Genomic DNA, 21758 nt, shown 5'->3' with positions numbered 1-21758 from the left:
ACTGACTAAATTCAAGGCACAAGAAACAACATACACTTAGTTTTTTAAAGGCTCACACATATATCCTATTTTCAGGTTTTAACTACGTCTACCCAAATGCAAAAATAAAACTGAAATTCGTGGTAAACTCCAAACTTTACCAGCACTACAATTCAATGCAAGGAAGCATCTCTTCCAAATAAAACTAATTCAAGCTAGAGCAGCTCTGAGCTCACTGTACTGCTACACTACTGGGTGTGTTGCAACCAGCTAAGCAGGAACACAAAGCCTGATTTGTTTATTAACAGCAGCATTTGAGGATTTGAAAGGTTCAACCAACACACACACTAACATTAGTTAAACCTCTTTAGGAGCCTAGAGAAGATCCCATATTATCAAAAACATGGCATAATTTATCTTTCTTTCCCTCTCTTCCCTCATCAATCAAGGCAAATGAAGACTTCATGATCAAGAAAACACACAACAGTATTTTGCAACTTGCAGTTTGAAGTTTTTAGCAGGACACTTTGGTTGCATGCCATAAGAGATCATACTTGGACACAACTGTACAGAGCGTACCAGCACAGTCTGACAGAATTACTCAGGAAATGAAAGAAAAAACCTTTTACAGCATCAAGATCTGAGTGCTACAACACACATCAATACACAGGGGAGAATGAAATAGTGATTAATTAAACACCATTCAAAACCAGAAGTATGTTTAAGCTTTCTTAACTTCTTCTCATATTACCTTTTTTAGGCCCTGACATCACTTATGCTATTCTATCAGGAAAACAAACAGCTGAGTTGTATTTTGGGTAGACTGAAAGCTACCATCTGATGGAATTTCTTGTCACATCTGTACAGTAGAAAGGAACAATTAAAAGAAGGTAGTTGTAGAATCAGGATGAGAACAAATCTGTGACTGGAGCTAGACAGAATGACTGACTTTTCCTTAACATCATTACTGCTGCTGCACTGTTAAGGACACTACTAGAGGGCAGCAGAAAGAAGCACAGGGGTGATGCATAATCTCAAGTTTAAGAGCCTTTTAAGCATGCAATGAACTAAGGGTAACATTTGTCACAATCAACCTCTTGAAAGAATCAGATCATTTTACTCCAATAGCAAAAGTGCACTTAAAATGTGCAAATAATTTCACGTGGCACCTGCATTCTCATTTTTCAGGAGACAAGCACAGTAAGGGCAGGATTTGTTCACGGCCACACTGTTACAACACCAACCACAGGCAGCCTCTCTTCCCTAACACAGAGCACTCCTGGCTTGTGACTCCCCCCAGATGAACAGCCTCTTCCAGAGCCCCAGCAAAACAATTACTGTACCCTCCAAAATGGTCACGGCTTCCACAAAACACAACAACCTGCTTTGCTTGTGTAAAGTCATTCCCAAGGCAAGGGAAATAAAGCTGGACTCCATACATGGTCTGCACAGGTGTGGTCATGGAATAAGGCACTGTCAAATCCAGACTGACTTTCTTCTCATCCCAGGGCCATGTCAAGTTTTAAGATGGCCCCAAACACTGGGAAAAGAGCAGACAGGCCTTAGCAATGCTGTATTTTCAATGACTACATTACAATAGATTATCTTAATTTAAAAAAAAAAATAATCACAAATTACTAAACTATTTAGCCCTCCAATTACAAGGTAAGGTTATAAATATGTATTATTAATTGCAGCTAAGCATATTTAAATATGAAGTCAGTCAGAAATCCAACTTACAGCCTGATTATAAAACCCTGTAGGGGTTCCAATTACCTCATAGCCAGCTCTAGTTTTAGAAACATTACTGCTGAGTGGAGGATTTTTCTCCTGAAGTCTTTCATCCTTCTGTGCCAGAATAAACAGCTCCAAATTTTGCCATTCAGAGGACAACAGATTAAATTAAAAAAAAAATATATCATCTGCTGTGTCACAGAAGAGCCACAGTATTCCTTATCTAAGCATCAGAATCCAAACACTTCAGACTGTAAACAATCTAAATTCAGATAATTTTTATTGAGAAAAAAACCCAAAGGGCCATCACTTCCCCTGTCTGTTCCCATGTAGCCAGAACATCAGAAAGAAAACTGAAGCAAGTCCATCTCCAATTAAAACCAGAATGTTTTTGGAGCTGTCAGAGGAAGTTCAGATTCCTTCTGACAGCAGCATTTTCTTCCATTGTGCTGGAGCAGGAGCATGTTATCCAACATACTCGACTGCAAAAAATCAGATTTGATTTCCTCCCCCCCTACAGGCAACTCATTAGATAAAGGTTTTTGTGACTCTAGGAAAATTGCAAGCCCAACCTAATGGGACAGAGGTTTTTCTGTCAAACTAGAAAATATATACCAGAGAACAGCCAACTGCTTTTATTTTTACTTCTTGCCAGGAAAAACAAAGCAACACTAAAGACCAAAACAAAGACTTGCAGGCAAAAATTCCAGAGTTCCACTGCATTTCCAGGCAGCTTAATGAAAGAAGGGAAAGAGGTAAAGCTTAGGTTTATGCTTGGTTTATTTGGGTCTTTGCAGCAAAGCTATTTGTACTCAGACCTTTAAAACAGCTGCAAAAATGTATTTTTAAAAAACATGTACAATTCTGTATTCTACTCTTACTTGTATAAACGCTTTAGCACGAGGCACATACAAGACATTTCACATATATAAAATCCTCCTGTTTTCTGGAATTTAAGTCCACAGGAAAGGTATATACTCAACTCTGCAGGCAAAGGCAACAGCAGCTCAGTGTTGATTCCTTTCAAAGACATGAAAGCAGTTAATCAGTTTTTAAATCATTTCAGAGAAAAGAAAAACCCACAATGAGACAACTGTACAAATAATTGTACTATTAGCCCCTAGACAGCTAAAATCAGTAACTGTGGTTACCTCTGGTACCCAGAGGGAAAGTTTTGCTCTCTACCCCTTTATTGTAGGTATTAAGCACCTACAGATGAGGATAGTTCATTTTACTCCAAGTTAACTTTCTTCTTGATAGCATCAGCTGCCATTTAAAGTAACACCACTAACAAATACAACTCTGCAAAATTCATTGCATTCCCATGTGACAGATCTCACATGAGAAAATATAAACCATTCACATCACAAAAAATAACTCTTGAGAATATTTTTATTAATACTCTACCTAAGGTAAGTCCAGTATTTGACTACCAGGGATGGCTCTGGCTTTTGTAATCTATCCATAAAAATCTCTTCTGAATTTCCAATTACTACAGGCAATTTAGTCTACCTCTTCATCTGCTCTGCCATTTGAAAGTTTCTCTGGGATGTGAAGATCTCATTTCACAGGACAGTTTTCCAACAGGTACTTTCACATTAACCAGGCAAAGGGGATACCCCATAAAAACCCACAACCACGTTAAGAGACACAAACCACCCCTGGAGCACAGACACTTCTCAAACCACAGAGATGACAAATCATCCAGGACCTCACCAGATCCTGTTCACAGTTACTTTCCTGCAAAATTAAAGTTCCATTCCTCTGATCATTTATGTCTGTAAAACTCAATCACTCGCTGTTCGTGGAATGCAAACATGAAAGTGCCACGAGCAAAGCAGTTTATTAAAAAATGTAAATGTACAGACTGGAGTTTTTCATGGTGTTTGCCCAGGTCAAACATTTACCAGCATCACACAAGTGAAACAAGAAACAGTATTTAATTAATGCTCGAGGAGTACTTTGATTTAAAATACCAAATGAGTATCCTGAACCAGAGAGAACTCGATGTCAGGGAATCCTGATTGTGACTGGCCAGTGAAATGCAAAGTTACATATTTGTAAACTAAAATAATTGAAGAGTGGATACACCTGATGAGATTGCAAAGTCAGTTTCAAGCTATTTTAGCACTTTTGCTCTCTCTCAGAGCCTTATTCTTCGAGAAAGTCATCAAGGAGGTACAGCATTTACTCCAAGCTCACTTAAATTCTGGGACAGGAAACTCCAGCAGCTGCCACAGAAGAGGACAGATTGGAATTTTTCATGCACATACCCCCCAAAAGAAGTCATTACAGCCATTTTACAGAACATGGGGTCGAATACTTCGGATGTGAGAATATACTCAAAAAGGGATCGAGTAGATACTCTAAAGAATGACTCACCACAGGCTTCGTGACCCGACACAAAAGCATCTCGTCTGACCTCAAGAGCCACAAAGACAGCATGGAACTGGATATTTTAAATGCACTGATATGAGCACAGGGACAAAGGTTAGAGGAAACGAAGTGTGGGAAGAGTCAGTGATTCTCACACAAAACAAGCAACTCATTCTGCCTGTTTTCAGACAAGACCCATCTTTAGGAAAAAAGTATGACATGCCAGCTTCCATACGTTTTTGTTCTTTTCTTGCTATTGCCTTACATATTATAAAACAAACCAGTCTAAGCACTCAAACCCCTGTAACGTAGAAGAAATCTCAATTTTTAGGTAGCCTTAGTTGTGAAAAATAACAGGCATATAAATCTTCACTTTGATATGCTATTTCTTTCCCTTTTTAAAAACAACAGAACTGCTACTAGCAAACTCTTCCTTACAGTGAAGAACTGGGTTGGGTTGTGTGTTTCTAATTGTTCTTAAAGCTCTCTGGTAATAGTTTAATATGTCCCAGAAATGAAAGTTTGGAGATATATTGCATGAAGTGCACAAAAACCCCTTTCAGCCAAGGCTCTTCTGAGAGTCACACATGGTACCAGAGGACAGAAATTGTAAAGACCTTGGGAACATACAGATGGAAAAACTAACAAGGAAAACAAGCACAAAAGACCAGACAAGAGGCATCAGTATATCAATGGGCACTGCTTACAATACCTTGTCTGGAGTCCTGAAAAGAAAAGAAACAGAAAAGACATCCCATTCCTGCCAAAGTATCCTCTCCAGGAGCAGCAGACACCTCCTTTGACCAGTGCTAACAAGATCTGAAAGCTGTCTTAGGCCACAGTGCTAAAATAAATACTACAGGGAAAGACTACACCAAATAAAAGAAATCAGAAATTTTAAAAGACTGAAACTTCATGCTCTAAACTAGGTATATACCAGGATCCCCCTCTCAGCAGCAAAAGGGAGAGTGGAAAGTTTTGAGTCATATGTGAACTCAGGTACTTCCATGGCTCCACAAAAGAATTAACTTCAATCAACAGCAGAATGTAGACAAGTCAAAATAAAGCTTTACCTATGATCATCTTCATCTAAAGGCAACAGGAAATTACACTATTTAGCATCAGGAACGGAAAACAAGGGGAAAAACCAACAATGGCACAAGCCCAGTGGAGAGCTCTGCCTGTTGTGCGCAGTGTTAGGCAGTACAGAGGACACCCAGAGGTGCAATCTCCTCTTTGTGCCTCTATCATATCATAGGCAAGAAGTCAAAAGAAGCAAGGAAAAAATGCTGACTAAGAGCAGAGAATCACAGCCTAGAGGTTGGAGCCAAACAGCAAACAAGAACCTGGGAAAAGGATATCCAGGACTTGTATTAATCTGCTCTTCCAACTTCCCCCTTCCACAGCTGCTCCTCAGGTGCTAGAAACAAGAAACTTCAGATGGGGAACGTGCACAAGCTTTGCACACCAGAGTTGATCTATGGACACAATAATTCAGCCCTAACAGAGAATGTAAATCTTTTCAAATACATTGATGACTGAACAGACTCGAGGATGGAGGTCTCACACAACGCAACATCTCAAGCAAAGCACTTACACGTGAAAAGATTCCTAATTCACGTCTAATTACAAGTGCTCTGAAAGATATTTGGCATTCAGGTTTGAGTATTTACCATATTTAGCAAACAGCAAAGATTTATACTGCTTTTACATTTCCTTTGGATGATTTCATTTCTATATATATTTGTTCGGTAAATATGGTTCCTCTGAGCTAAAGGACAAATATTATCCCAACACCTCTATATATGGGTAAAGACACATAGCTGGTTTGAAGGTCATAAAGGAAATCTCCAGGAGCTAAGAATACAACCAAACTTCAGAAATAGACTTTAAAACACTACCAACCTTAACCTTTTTATTCTGGACATCTCAACTAATTGTTAGTCTTTGCTTGATTTCAGACAACCAGAAGTCGCTCCGAGACTCTGACCTGAATACACATCATGCAATTCTTACTGCAAAGAGAAATAAGAACTAAAGTCTTCATGATCTGTGACAAAAGGTCAGCAGCTCTCTGGTTTACACAGCATTAAACAGTGGGAAAGTGGAAAAATACTGCTATTTTCAAAAGGACTACAGCATAGATTTCACCTCAGCACAACCTCATAATGTGAAGTTCACTGCCTCGATCAGAAACAGACCAAGTCAACTGGTGGAAAACAAGAATTCAGGCACCACAGCCTTTTTTCATTTGTGGAGTCTAAACATTTTACAGCAGAAGTGCAAAGGCAGGAAACTTACTTTCTTTGCAGTCTGTTAGAATCAAGTATAGAAATTACCTGAGGATCCTCTACCACATTTAATCCCCAAAATTAGCTCAAGGGCTTCTTGAGTTAAACAACTGCCTTCTTAGTCACCAGCACTCCCTTTTCATTTAAAAAGGCTCCTCTGAAAAAGCACTCATCTGTATTTTACTCCTCCCCCACGTTTCCCTAAACAAAGGCAAAAAAGCATGGCATTGCTTCTTAAACATGACATTTTTAAAAGCAGAAAGTATTCAGCTTTTATGAAAACTTCACATTCATATTTAAGCTTACAGACTTCCCAAGATAAAACATTTATTCCAGTAATGGAAGCTTGTCCCTTCCTGGATTTTAACAGTCTCCCAGACCAGCTTATTCCCACCCTAGAAAGGGTCATCTATGTATAACTCTAGACAAAATATGCTCGGAGCATTCCAAAGCTCCGTGGTAAGATCTCCAAAAAGAACCCAGCAGGTTCAATTCACATCTCCCACGGGCTTTGTTTTTCATCACAAGATACACACTCAGAAGGAACCCTTAAGTAACCCTCACCTGCCTAAAGTGGCACACACCCACCCTTCAGCAATGAGGACAGGTCTCAAAACACTCCAGTCACCTCTCCTGCTGCTGCCTGATGAGTAACAGCAATGAGCGAACCTCCCAGCAGGTTGCACTCCTGAGAGACCAGAGGATACTGCAGCAATCATCACTTACCATCCCCTAGCCACAGTACAAGAAGCCTGGATCTTAGAGTTTAACATGTAAAAAAAAACAAGTGAGAAGTTTATTATTTGGAACTATGCCAAGTAACCAAGCTGAATATGAATGCCTGATTGAAATTTCAGCTTGTAAAAATTGTGGGGTTTGACAACTGAAGTATATTTCATTTACAGCTAAGAGCTCAATTAACAAGAAGCAAAAACATTCATCCACTTGACAATGAAATTTTCTTCTACTCAAGTATCCATGTCTTAGTCATCATGAACTGTTTGTATCCCTATACAAAATGCCTTTCTCAGCAGCAACATCACCTGATAGTCACACATTTTATACGTAAGTATCTTCTAAGCATTAAAAAAAAAAATCTGCAGATCCCAACTAGTTTTGCTGATTAAGATCCACCCAGCAAAGCATTAATCAGCAAGGCACATGTCCAGTCACCAATTTCTTTTTGTTGGTTGTTCCTGCCCGGTTGTGGGGGAAGAAAAAAGGAAACAACGCAAGACACGTCCACATTTTCTGCTGTACTGAATTAATCCTACTCCCACAAATCAAGAAATACACCTCTTGCATCATTCACATTTAATGACTCAACATTTAAAACCAGAAGTTACTTCTAGAGGTCAACTGGTCCCAATACCTACTCAAAACCAAAGTGAAATTCATCTTTATGGCAGACACCCTGTTAGACTGTCTGGCTGAAAGCTTCTGGTCAACACTGGCATAAACCAGCAAATGCCCTCAACTGCCTTTGGTTTTTGACAGGAAGGTTTTTTGACTAACCACTGAAGAAATAACCACTGTTTGCTTTCAGGTCACAGACAGTGATGGATGGAAACAGAACATAAAAGCAGTTGAAACAAGCCTTAGGATGGCCACAGGAACAGAGGTACATCAGACAATACCTCTCCCAGTCCTGACAAAGCTGGAGGGACAGAAGAATAAAAAGACACCAGCAAAGAGATGGAAAGTTTTCAGCTTATTCATTCAACTTATTTATTAACCAGAAAAGATCCATCATGAATAACCTTATCAAGGAATCCAGGATGTGAAGCTAGAGCTGGACTTCCAATATTGCCCCTAATCAAAGAGTCCCTCAAGCTCCAATTTACTCTCAGTTCTGAGCACAACAAGCAGGATTTACCCCAATTCAAATAAACAATGACCAGTTGCCATTTGCAAGGGGAGTTGTGTGTTAGGTTCACTACAAAGAACCCAACTTCAAATAGGTTTAATTCAGTAGCAGTTTTAAGCAGGTTTTTCTTTTCTTTAAGTGGAAAGCTCAGCTCAGGCCTGCTGTGTTTGCCACTCCATAACTTGTCCACTTGTTCAATGCATTCTGTCCTTCAAGTGGAGGACACAGCAAAATGAACTGCATATGCTTTCACAAGATTATAGGGACAGATGACTGAGGACCAAGAAGATACTGTAACATCAAGCCCTTCATCCCATATAAGCAAAAGAAGTTCTCATTTTTAGCCTCACAGAGGATATACTGTTATTTGCATGACAATGGGGCATTAAAGCTGAAAAGAAAGTCTGCACTGTATCAAAAATTGAAAAGACATTCTGTGCCAAAGCTGGATTATGATTCACCAACTAACACTCCTGCCACTGGCAACGTGGAACCATCTCCACAGTGATCCCCAAGCCCTACCTCAATAACCACTGCAGTACTTAGCACTACACACTTGCAACCCTTCCTCTGTGTTCAACATCCAAAAAGCAACTGATTTGTCAACTATTTCACTGATTTGTCATCTCTTGTCTGTTCTTTCAGTAAACTGCCATTCTAATTCCTTGTCTGTTTTTGCTGATGCTTCTTCGGAGTGATCGCTTTGCATTTCATTTACCTTTTAAACACTAAATCATTTAACAGCACAAAGGCACAGCAAATGCCAGGAAACTCATTAATCATGATCTGCAAAACCTCCAGTTGGTCAAATTTCTGTATTTTTAATTACAATGGCATACAAATACATCAACGCAACTGAGATGCTACCAAGCACGTTCAGAATCAGAGACACTCAGGTGTCAGAACTGGAAGATAGATAACATTTCTTTTTATGCACTGACAACTGATTTGAGTAAAATTTACCTCCATGACAGACCTTGCTCATGATAACTATTGCTGCATCACCACAATTCTGACTCATCACTTGCCCAGATTTTCCACTGGTCAGACACTGATCCACCTTCACCCAAGCTGGAAGTTAAAAACACAACCATGCAACAGAGCTACAGACCAGTAAGTTCCTACATTAATACAGCATTACTGAAATGTCTCCATGAAAAGTAAATTATAGACATTTTAGCTGACAAACATTACTGACCTCAGACTGGAGAATAAGGAATTGTGCAGCAGTAAAGAAAATCCACTTTTCTCAATGTAATTCCCCTCAAGTCTATAATAAATATAAAGACACTGAGGTAAAAGCTGAAGTTCAGGGGTTTTTAAGTTTCCAGCCTTTACTATGCATTTGAAATCTCCTGCCTTCCCACTCTTTCTCACTAGAAAAATTTAAACCTTCTGTGTGTGCTCATTTGAATATCAACACTTAAAAACACTTCCAGGTACCAGCAATACCAGAACATAAACCTGAGGAACACACTGAAAAGTTCCTTGTGAGCTGTTATTTTCTGCATGCCTTGCAAACCCCTCCTGATAAATGTCTGTTCTGCAATTCCCTTGAGAAATACTTTGTTGAAATGGCCTCGGGACAGAATGTGTGTTTTTACAAGTGGCAATAAAATTATTCAAGTAGCTTGCCTAAAAAAAATCCAAACATGTAAAGTATTTTTTCTATAGAGAAAATGCAAGTAAGCCATTTATAACAGAGGGCACATTTTTTCATACTTGTAGTGAACTTTAAGTCTTTTAAGGTTAAAACAATATTACCAGAAAAGATTTCTCAAGTAAGAAAAATATCTTTGATATTAAGATATTTCACAGCACTACACATTCAAAATAATTCATGTCAAGTCTCACAGTCTAAATTTAACATGCAGTTAATAATTCTACAGCTCTTTATATCCAAAGGTAAACAGATGGACATTCAAATCTTGCATCTAGACAAAGACCACTTTGCTTAGTCTAACACAAATACTTGTAAAGTTTCTGTGCTTTTTACAGTACAAATTTCTGTACTTTTGTAATTAGAAAATGTCCTGGGCCAGAACCAAAAAAGCTCATTTCCTGCCTGCAGAGCTGCAGTGCACCACCCACGTGCACAGGGATGACTGGGATCACTGTGACCCATTTTGCATCAGGCACCTGCCCTCTGCTAAAAAACAGAAACAAAGAGCATTTCCAAACCTACACCATGGTTAGCCAATCTTTTTTAAAGGACTGACAGTAAGAACATCACTCCATCAGTTGTCCCACACAGCACTTACACACATTAACTTGAACAACTCTTTATTGCAGCAGTGTCTTAGATTCTGTTTTGCTAAGCTAAGAACCTTTATCAATAAATTGATTGTTATGGACTAAATGTACCATTTGAAGAAGTTAAATGCTGCACCTGTATTTATTTTTAGGACTGAAAATATGCCTTGAACTCACGTTCAAACCCATCTTTAGCAACCCTTCAGGAGTTCCAAAGGAGCTGCAGAAGACACGTATTAGACCTTCCCTGGTAAGACTCCTGCTCTCATTTACACCTAAGGCTTAACTGCTCAAGCCTCACTAAACGCTCACGTTCCCAAGCTGGATTATCCAGTCACCTCCAACACCTCTTCATGTCACTGCTTTCCAAGGAAGCCTTCCCAAGCCCACACCTGTCCTGAGGTTTTTATTGTGACCAAATATAAAGTCTGGTTTGCTTGAATACAGTCTTTAAAGAAAAAAACCTAAACCAGGTTAGTCAAGCACAACTACTGAAAAAGCAGCTGTCACGCTGCATCTCCCTAAATAACCAAGAAGTTTTAAATTGATGTCATTTTCTTCAAAAACACAAAATTTCAGGCAGCAGTATGAATCATGCACTATTTGTGACTTTAACTTGACATTTAAAAAGCCAGGGATCAAACTGATATGATTCAGAAGCTTTTTCCTCAGTTTCTTTTTCCCATACTCAGATCTTTAAAAAGAAAACAATATTTGTGCTTCTACGTTTTGATTAAGTGTTTGGTGTTAGTGAACAGTTCATGGAATCCTGGTGATGTCACAAATGATTTATGAACTACTGTCAAACTGATACAGCAGAACGGGAAACCAGCAAAATACCGGTGGCCTAAGCTGAACATTGGACAGACAGAATTTTCAGGCCTCTTTCAAGTTTTGCATATTGTGATACAACCTGGATTTAAGGAGACCTTACAAAGCAGCAGCTTCTTGCTGCTAAGAAGGGAAGGTCTTGCTCCCTTCTCCTTTCACAGCAATCTCCACAGCTTAGAGGGCATTTTATAGAGCTGCTTAACTTCCTAACTCTTCCCTTCGGGAGGATCCCAGTAAAGAAGGGAAGCTGGGCATCTTCTTCCAGCTCAAATACACAGTTGAAAGGTACTCAAAGGGCTGAAATAAATACCAGAGCTTATCAAAAAGAGAATGTGTATGAAAACTCCCACTTCCATGCATGGTAAAAACAGTCATATTAAGCTGTATGAGCCGCCCCCAATCACCCAGGGTAACTTTTTGGACTCCTTCTGCTAGCAGTGGGCAGCAGTTTTCACAGGATGTTAAAAGAAGCATCCAGAAAGGTCCTCTGCCTGCATGAAGGCGAGCCAGGTGCTGGAAGGTGCAGACAACACTGTCCACTGCCTTGGGCTACAGTTTCATGGCATCATAAGCCTACTGAACTACCAGCTACTCCTGTAGCTTCATCTTCAGCCTGGCACTCGTTCACTGGAGCAGCCACATGGTGTTTCAGCGTGCTAAAGAAACAGAAGAGCTTTTAGTTCATTTATCAAATTAGTTTATGCCAAATTAGAGGGTGAAATGGCTCAGCAAAGGATCCAGCATTGCAGCTGGCAGAAGAAAAAAGGATGCAAGCAGCACAGCCAGGAGCGAGCAGTGTACATCACTGTAACTCCACAGCTTGCAATTCAACTCTCCCTAAGATTCCACCGGTGCCAGAAGTGAACATTTGAAGCTATTCCAGTAACAGAGGGCCCCAAAATAGTCTTAAGTGGGACAAAATACGATTACCAGAAAAAATTAGGATTATATCATAAGCTGACTTGACATTTTCAGGTTTTCTCTTTCCAATCTAAAGCAAAACATTTTTTCTTGTGATGAAAGATAAGACTCTTCTCCATAAGTCTGGAAAAAGAATTTGAATTCCACAAATTCTGACTAATTCACTCTTATTACTTATTACACTGGTTTGTCATATCTTACAGGAATTGTAGCAATTCCTCATCCTTAACTCAGTGAAGAGTAGCTGGGAGTCTGTTCTGTCGTGCTTCCCACATCTTGAAACAGTGAGGATTTAGTCAAGTATCGGTTATCTTGATTTCATTTCACCAGCAACATGAGTTATGTGTGACAGCAGCTAAAACACACTGCAGTAAATGCACCCCAAGCCAGAAATCTGCTCCCAAAGACTTTAGTGTGGTTACCTATGATAATCACTGACTCAGTGTCAGGACTGAAAAAACCTGCATTCTAATATGCTTATACAGTTCAGGACTTGTGGAGACTCTGAAGATTTGCTCATCTGCTCTAGAAATCCTATTAGAGTTCGTGATTAATGAGATATTTCAACAAGATGCTTGTATATTTGAAGACATGGTAGCATTAAATGAAATATCCTTCTTCAGTAGGTCTTACTTCTTATCCTTTAGGTATCAGAAGGTGTCTTTGCCAATGTGTTGGATAAGTGAAAATGCAAACAAGGCAGAGTTCTTACTTAAAGAGCTTTTCCAGCTATGGAGAGTGACACCTTCTCTTTCCATAGACTGTCAGGCACAGCGTATCTTCAACACCAGTATGGGACATTAACTCCATTACATCAGAAATTCAAACTTTGATGAACATCTAATTATGGCCCAGAGCCTGAGATCACTTAGCCTATTCTTACACACACAGCAAAGTCCATTCTTCCCAAAAAATCTTTCATTTCCATTACTGATGTTTTGTTAATTACTGGATTTCAGCAAACAGTGCTCCAAAGTTAGGAAGTACAACAGGAAACAATAAACCACCTTGTGCCCAAGGCTTTGAAACAGCAGCCAAGGGAATTCCAAGAAAAACAAATGGTTTATTTCTTGAATAACAAACACAAAAACTCACAAAAATGTCACTAATTCATGCCATACCACTTACCTGAAATAAAAGGAATTACAGAAGAGACATAGATAAGTCAGACCTGCTTTAACAACCATTGGTTAAGATGAGAATCCACCCAAACAAAGCCTAGCGAGTTCTAGAGATGACAGGTATTTTGAAGGGCACTTAAAAACAGTTTGTTGAGTTTCTTTTGGCTGCAAACAATCCCTCAGGCACCACTGTATAATTAAAGCTTCGAATTTATCTTTTCATATTTGAACGTAACAATAAAACAAAGGCAGACCTTCCCCTGGCAACTCACTAAACTTCTGAGAAATCTCCTGTGCTTTGTATTTGTTATCAGAAGAAAAAAGTGGAGGAAGGATTCAGAAATAAATTCTGTCAGTCTGAAGCCTCTTGAATTCAACTAACAACCAACACTTTCACTGTCCCCATTCTCTTAAGGCACTTCACAGCTTTCATCAGCAGTAACAAGACTTCATTCCATCTGATCTTTTGACTAAAACATTCCTTCCCATTTTCATGCTATTGCAGTACTTTGAAGTACAGGCTGTCAACTGCTCCCCTCATTGCTTATCCCAGCCATGATGCACAAAAGACACAGTTCAGTGTCTTAGATTTACATGCCCTTTCACCTGAAGGAACAGTACAAGCAATCCAAGTCATAAGAATTTCAGAAACAACGACGTGTAAGATTTATTTTTATTCATGGTATGCCATGTAAGGGGTATGGACCAAAACACTAAATCAGTCGGCCAAAGTCAGTTCTTGCCACAGCCTCCTGCAAAGCAGAGCAGGATTATTTGTTTCTAGAATCAAAATCATTAATAAGCCTTTTCTGAAGACAACTTAGAAAAGCTTCCATTTAACATGTTTACTATTAAAATCCTGTAGTCAGTAATCTTCTTAACGTCATTTCTAAAGATAAGTTTCTTCAAAGCGCATCAGCACTTGCAAGAGCAAGGAACAAGGAAGATTTCCTAATAAATTCAGGACTTGGAAGTACTCAGGTATTCCACAGTAATTACTTTTATTTCCCTGTAATACAGAATGTAAGACTTCCAGATAAACAGTCACTCAAAACCAGCTGCAGCTGCAGTTCAGCTGTCCAAAAGCTGTCCTTATCAAACTGACACCAAGTAGCCCTTCAGAAATCAGATGCCAGTCTCACCTCTGCCCCTAACACGTATGAACAAGGCAAATTATTCCCTTAATAAGAATTAACCCTCTGTGGGATTAACTTGCATACAAAAAGCTTTAGCAGATACATCCCAACAATCCCATTATGCACGAGATTATTATAAGACTAGTCTGTTTTAAACTGCTTATCAGCTGACCTGTGCCACTGACATAAACATTGGCAGTGCATGCACAAACTCAGATCCAGATGTTTTGCCCTCAAAAATCAAGGAGCAGCATCCAACTACAAAACTAACAGCCAATGGCTGTGCTACTGATGCAACTGAAGCAGGAACAAGCCAACCCTGGAGTAAGACAACAACACACAGCCAACACTGCAGATCTTGCCAGTGAAGCCTGACCTACATCACTAATAAACCACTTGACTCTCTATTCCAAACAGCCACCAACTAGCCTGAGCTGCTTTCGTGATAAATGCACCGAAAAAACAGTGGTTTCTGAAAACAAACTGTTCTTAGTAACTCATACATAGTCATTCATAGCTGGTGAACACCTGGCATTGAAGTCTTTTATCCACCACTCTTCTTAAAAAATAACTGTTTATCAGTTCCCATGAACATCCTCTCTCTCTCTCTCTAAGGGAAATCATGGAAGAAACTAAAAAAAAAAGCTAGAAGGAATGCAGAAAGCAACCTATTTTGGGGACCTCTCCCCAGCCAACCACATTATAGATTGAAAGAGCATTCTATCAAGGGTACATGGACAACTGGCAAAAAGAAAAAACACAACCCTTCTGCATTCACTCACTGTGCTGGAAATTGTAAAGGCACGTTCCCTTGAGTTACCCTTCCCTCCCACAGGTCATTACCAAGAGAGTGTCTCCCTTGAGTGCAGCCTCTCCACCTGTGCCCCAATAGTTTCTCACAGCACATGCCACAGCACTCAGGAGAACGAGCACAGTTCTGTGAGCACTTCAGTAATGGTGAGTGGGAATACTTAAATTTTTCAACCACAACCTGGAGAGGGCAGGAGGTACAGCAAGATTATAGAAACTTGTATCAGCCTGTTTTAGGGAGACACGCTCTAAATTCACCTACAACTTTGCCACAGTCAGTGGTAAGCTTAAGAAAAATCTCATCCAAGAACTAGTCCTAAAACAAATCCTCTTTGATCGAGGAGAAGTGTTTACAATGGAAGGCTGAGCTTGCTTTGGCAGGTGAGAAGATATACACCTTGCTAATTGCACACACCTGGATCCTGAGTGACCCTTTATTTAAGTAGATTGCAAACAGACCCAGTAACAAAACAAGATTATACAAAGTTAACTTGAACAGGCTAATTTACTATTTTCCCCATTCCTGTGCTCAGATACTAAGAACAACACACTGTAACACAAAGCAAAAGCCCAGCTCACAGTCAGTGCTCGCATTCAGCAGCAGCAGGGAAGTCAGGAGGTCTCCTCAGGTCTCCGGGCAGTCCTGGCCATCAGACACAGAACGCCTGAGCTTGGCCAGGGCACACGTCCTGCAGGAATAGAAGGTGGATGGCAGTGAGAATCTCTCTCCATGTGGCTGATTTGTTGCAAAGCACTAGAATTTGTTATGGTCACCTTCCAACAATCAGGTACACGCAGAAGAGTTGGACCCTCCTTCTCAGGGGCTGAAGAAGGGTCACTGTAATAAACACAACCCTCTTCTCCCTTTTCTGAGCCATAAAAGGTGCACCTGTCACCTTACCCTCTCTGTGTCACACCAGGAGCAACCAAAGGAAAAAATACTCAATTTACAGTCAAGACAGTGGGGTCAGATCACACAATCTCCAGTTTTTCTGTTTTGAAAAGTGCTGGTATCCTGTACAAGAGCTAACTCAGGAATTTTGAGACCAACCCAAATACTCTGCTTTAACCACCCTTTCTAAGACCAAATCTCCTTCAAATTTGTAATCTCCACTTCTGTTGCAGGACATGCCAGATTTAGAAATCAGGACAGGAAAAAGGTTTTATCACTTTCCCTCAACTTCCTCAACTCTAAAGTTAAAGTATGTGCCAGCAAGTGGTAAGGTTCTAAAATGCTGAGACCTCATCCCTTCTAACAAGCACATAATGTAGGTGTGAGTGAAAACAAAAGATGATAAAACAGTGCTTCACTATCGTTTCACTGTCTTCAAATAGATTGTGCCCCTGGGTTACAGCCTGGATTAAAAAAACAGGCCACGATAATAAATTGTTTTCAACAGCTGATTATGTTTGTATTCTTATGAAATTAAGAATGATCATTTCAGAGTAACACACGTGTGCTATAAAAGTGGTCTCTCTAGTGGCTCATACACACAAGGCAGAGGGGGGTAGGAAAGACCCACACATTTCCACTGAGGGGTAGGAAAAAAAAACGTTTTTTGGTAGCATTGAGAAACATTTTTAAATAGTGTTTATTTCATCTTATCCTTTCTCAATTTCTGTGTTTAAGCATGCTTTCTAATGTATGCAACCACAGAGCAATATCTGCATATAAGCGATAAATCGATAAGTATACCTAAGTTAGAGGTGCATGCTAAGAAGTGTTTCCAGGATAGGCATGTGCAGCCAAAAAAGTTGGAGGCCACTTCTCTAGAAAGCAGCTCTTTTCCTCTGCCAACGGGACTTTCCCTCTTTTCTACTCAGTTAAAAGCCCTCCCTCGTTTTTCCGAACACCGCTAAGTTATCAACCAGTTACACCAATTCTTCTCACTCGCAAGGTGGTTTTGGGGGGGGTCTTTTTCTCAGAGTATCTCCAAGAGGCAGCTCCACTCCTGCTCCCCGCTGCCCTCCCAGGACATCCCCGCTCAGTTCCCCGCGCCCAAGGCAGGGAGGGCCGTACCAGCTCCACTCCAGCGCTGCTTTCCCAGAGGATTGCAATGAATGGCGCCTCGCAGGGCACGTGGGTGGCTCCGCTGCTTTCAACCCTACGGTCGGGGCTTTTCTTTTCTTTTTTTTTGACACCTCAAGGATAAGGGACTTCAGTTCCTCGGGGACAGGAAACAGAATGTAAAGACCTAGACAGAAGTATTAAAAAAAACACGCTAAGTGACCTGCTTGACAACAGAACGTTCAGTGGACGCAACGAAAGGATATATAAATGCAACTAAGGACCTATCAAACACTATGGCTTTACGGGAACCAAGGGAAGAGGCGTAAGGGAGAATACTGAAAGCCAAGCGCTCAGACCCTCACCCGGCTCTTCCCCCTCGCCCCCCGCGAGCTCCGGCGGCTCCCCCAGGCCCCCCTCACCGGCGGCCCACAGCACCCACAGCCGCCCGCCCCCGGCGGGCGAGGAAAGGCGGAGGTCCCGCGGTGCTCCCACTGACCTGCCGGGGCGGCTCCCGCGCGGGGCCGGGGCGGCCGCGTCCCCTCAGGCCGCGTCCCCTCGGCCCGCGCAGCCGCCGCGCGCCCGCACGCGCAGGGCGCGTCACCCCGCGCCCGGATCCCTCCGCTCCCGCCTCACAGCAGCCCTCCCTCCTCTTCAGGAGAAGCCTACCGGGAGAACGCCCGGTTGGGTCGGGAGTGCCTGTGGACCACCGCCCGCCACCGCCATTCCCTCGGCGACCCTGCGCGGGGGCCAAGCGCAAACAACCCACCGGGACTACTTCACGTCCGCGGACGAAAACAAACCGCTCTGCAACGCGCGCGCGCAGCCCGACGGGACGCTTTTAAAGGGCCGCGCGGGGCACGCCGGGAGCTGTAGTCTTCCCCCCGGGCGCGCCGCGCCCCCCTCGCGGCCGCAGCCAATAGGCGGGCGGGGGGGCGGGGCCCGGCGGCGGTGCGCGCGCGGGGGGCGGCGCCCGGAGTTGGTGGTTGCGCGGGCGCGGCGCTCGCAGCCCCGTCCCGGAGCCGCGTCCTCGGCGGGCCCGGCGGCAGCGGCGCCCGCACGGAGCCCGCACCCCGCACGGAGCCCGCACCCCGCACGGAGCCTGCACCCCGCACGGAGCCCCCGCCAGGTGAGGGGCGGTGCCGGGGGTTGGTGGTGGCCCTCCGCCCCGCCGGGGGAGGCTGGGGGGAGCGGGGCGGTGGTGGCGGCGGCGGTCGAGTTTCCTCAGCGGGGCCCCGGCGGGGTGAGGGGGGAGCCGCGGGCACAGCCGCCCGCCCGCCCCCCCGCGGGGGTCCCGCCGGCGCCCCTCGCCGCGGCCCCGCCGGTCGGAGCGGCGCCCGCAGAGCCCGCCTGGCGCCGGCACAGCCGCGCCGGGGCCCCCGCTGGGCTGCACAGCGCCCTTGCCCCCGGCGGGGCGCGGGGCCCCGGCTGCCCGCCCGCAGCGCTCCCCGTGCCCGCTCCATCCCGCGCCCTGCCCGGCCGGGGAGCGCCCGCCGCCGCCGGGCGGGCACCTTCGAGGAACTCCCCGGGACGGAGCCGCTGCGGGGGTGGCCGGGTGGATGCTGTCCCTGCCGGGGCTCTGTCCCTGCTCTGTTATTACCGAGAATTCCTGACTTGAAAGGCTCCGCGCGTTGCTGTGTACGTGTGGAGCTGCATTCCGTCCTCCTCTCGGTGCTTCCCCCTTCCTCTCGAGGGTTATTTTGGACTCGCAGGTGGGTCGGTCTGCTCGCCGGTTTTTACAGCGGGTGAAGTTGAGGCTGGGCTGGGAAGGCTGTGATTTGCTCTGGGACGGCAAGTGAAACGGTGTAAAAACACTTTGCAGGTGTTGGTTACTTACGGAACAGCTCATACCTGGCACAGAATGTCCAGGCTGCCCCTCCGTGAGCACAGGGGTGAGGAGGAGGAGCGTTGTGTGGTGGATTTCCGACCTCGAATTTAACAGGGGTCCGTTCTTAGAGAACACAATTTCTGTTTATTTCAGGTCTTTGTAGGGCTTGGCTTTCGTTCGTCTTTAATCGCTGCTTAAGTGCCTCCAAAGTTTTTCCTCTTACTCTTTGTGGCTTAAAGGCTGTCTAATGTCTGCTAAAGCGCTTTATTCTCGGATATTTAGAAAAAAAATAATGCACGGAGATGTATGGGCAGGAAGGAAAGAACATGGAGTTGTTTTAGGAGCCAAGACTTCATGGAATTCCCGTGATTAGGTTCTATAGTTAGAGAGTTTACTTAAACTTGTTTGAAATTGCCAGCTGAGCGAGTACCTTTGTTGCAAACTAGATGTGCCTAATCCCGTGTGACTACTGATTTATAGCCCCATCTAGACAGTTTGATTCCAGTGGTGTAGCAGAGCAGCAAATACTTGTGGAGATTTTATTTGGTCCTTTTGACTGGTTAGAGCTCTCAATCTCTCGTTTCACCGTGGTTTAAAAGGTTTTGTCTGGAAAGTGGCTGAGATGATTTATCCAGATGAAGCATCTTCCTGGCAAAGTTACTGCGCTGTGTGTTTTCAGGAAAACCTCATTTTAGTCTCTAAAATGTAGAACTGTGCAAGAAGTGAGTTACCAATTTTTCCATGAGTAACTTTCCATGATTAACCTCATGCATTCATTTCTTGATGGCTTTACCTTCTTGTTAGGATATCTCATGTAGATAATTTGCAGACTTGTTAAATGACAGGTCTTGGATAGTTCTCTGTGGCTCAACTGCCTCACCTGCACAGTAGTGGCAGGTAGGGTGTGATTCCTGAGCTTGGGCAGGAGGCACCAGCTACAGAGCAAGGAGCCAGCAGACTTGCCTTCCTGGCCTTGCTGCTGGTAGGCACTTCTACCCAGCTGCAGTTGATAATGGATGCAATGTTTGCATTTCCTTCTATTTTAGAACACACATTAACCATGTAAATAAATATACCGTTATTTTGAAGCACCAACATTCCCTAGGTATGGGTAAGAGTTATGGCTGTGTCTGACAAAGAGAGAGCAAGGAGGCAAAGTACCATTTCAGCTCGTTGGGTAATTTGTGTTACTGACTTTTCATCTCCTCAGAAAATCTACTTGCAGGCATGTTTACCAAAATATGTATTCTTTTCTGTTTAGTTTCCAAGTGAATGAATTGGTTGGAATCAATCATTTAAAGAGAAGTAAAGGGCAGATGCTGTTTGGCTGAATGCCTCCTAAATATTGATTTCTTTTGCCTAAACGGGATAGTAAAATACAAAGATAATTATTGTAACTTACTGAGTAGGGTCACAGAAGTTGGCAACCACTGCTAACCTTCTGTATCATGCTACGAAAAATATGTATGAGAAAAGCTTACTCGAAGTTAACAAGTTGTAACATGTTTTTCTCTACTTTGTTTCTGAATTTACGCTCCCGTGTCTCTCCTTTCCTTTTCCCTTTTCCTGTTTGGTCTTTGCTCTTAGGCTGCCCTTTTCCTTCCAGCTGCCCCTCATCCCAGTTTAGGATTAGCCCCTCCCATCCCTGCTATAGTTGCCCAGGTTTTCTTCGCCCTTTCCTCCGAAGGGATCTGCAGCTTTGCTCCTTGTCGCTGCTCCTCTTGTTCTGGTTGCTTTCTGATGCGATCGGATTTCGGGTGGCGTTAACAGTCCTTTCTCTTTTTCTTTGTGTGTAAGGTTGTTGGACCTTCTCTTCCCCAGCCCCTGAAAACAGAGCCCCAGAGGTCCACCCTGGGATTGCCGGGTACGGATCCGAGGCGAGGTCTGTCTCCTGCCACCTTCCACAATGCTCCCACTTCCTGCAGCTCCCGAGGAATCCTGCCGAGCTGCTCCCTCCCGCGTAGTCGTAGTCGGTGTGTCAGAGCTGACGGTCGGGTATGGGTAGGATATTGAAATGCAAATGACAGGAGTGTGATGAGGAGATGGTGCTGCACCGGTGAGCAGCACTCTGAGAACTGGTGGAGTACCTTGTGATGTGAAAAAAGCTCGCAGAGAAAGCACCTGACACAGGGAAACTGAAATTAAAACCTTCTTACCTTTCTGCTATTAATACCTCCAGATGCTTTTAACCTGCTTAGAGTACAAAAATAATAATCTGTAAAACATGTTTGAGTTTATTAGTTGAAGCCAACTGCAAAGAAATAACGTAAAGTTATTTGGGAGCCATATTTAGTATGACTGGCTGCTAGTGGCAGCCCAAAATCACCAGTGAGGCAAAATCCACTCTCTGTGCACATAAAGTAGCATGGATTTTGGAGGAGGAGATGTGGAGCTCTAGTCCCAAGGGGGGGAAAAGCTTTGAGTTCTCCATGCTGATACCCAAAGGAGTTTGGTGCCACGTTCTGTGAGTGCATCACCTGTGACAGGCCAGTGCAGGGACCTTTGTTGGCACTACCAGCTTTCCCACCCTCCTGTGCTCCCACATAACCGCTGTGTAAGGGCTAAGTATTGCCCTGGGATTTACACTGGCCTGAGGCTGAAAT

General features: G+C 43.2%; 2 protein-coding genes across 6 annotated transcripts in view; one reads left to right on the top strand and one right to left on the bottom strand.

Annotated features, from left to right (window-relative positions):
- The window catches only part of HMG20A (high mobility group 20A), a 38400-nt gene extending 20266 nt beyond the window's left edge, over positions 1 to 18134 (bottom strand). For 3 of the 5 annotated variants that reach the window (XR_007628124.1, XM_050309250.1, XM_050309253.1), the window contains exons 1-3: positions 17827 to 17958; positions 17340 to 17514; positions 15899 to 16008 (exon numbers count right to left, since the gene is read on the bottom strand). The gene's annotated coding sequence lies outside the window, so the exon portion shown is untranslated. Of the gene's footprint in view, positions 1 to 15898; positions 16009 to 17339; positions 17515 to 17749; positions 17767 to 17826; positions 17959 to 17996 lie in introns of those variants that run through there. The other 2 variants (XM_050309251.1, XM_050309252.1) reach the window with 2 other exon arrangements.
- A 174-nt stretch (positions 18135 to 18308) lies between these two features.
- The window catches only part of PEAK1 (pseudopodium enriched atypical kinase 1), a 108859-nt gene continuing 105409 nt past the window's right edge, over positions 18309 to 21758 (top strand). The window contains exon 1 of the mRNA XM_050309270.1: positions 18309 to 18456. The gene's annotated coding sequence lies outside the window, so the exon portion shown is untranslated. The remainder of the gene's footprint in view (positions 18457 to 21758) is intronic.

This window comes from Myiozetetes cayanensis, unplaced genomic scaffold (assembly GCF_022539395.1).
Source record: "Myiozetetes cayanensis isolate MyiCay16 unplaced genomic scaffold, myiCay2020 scf14, whole genome shotgun sequence".
NCBI classification, from domain to species: Eukaryota; Metazoa; Chordata; class Aves; order Passeriformes; family Tyrannidae; genus Myiozetetes; species Myiozetetes cayanensis.
The sequence above is the reverse complement of the archived record's forward strand: the minus strand, read 5'-3'. Positions and strand labels throughout refer to the sequence as shown.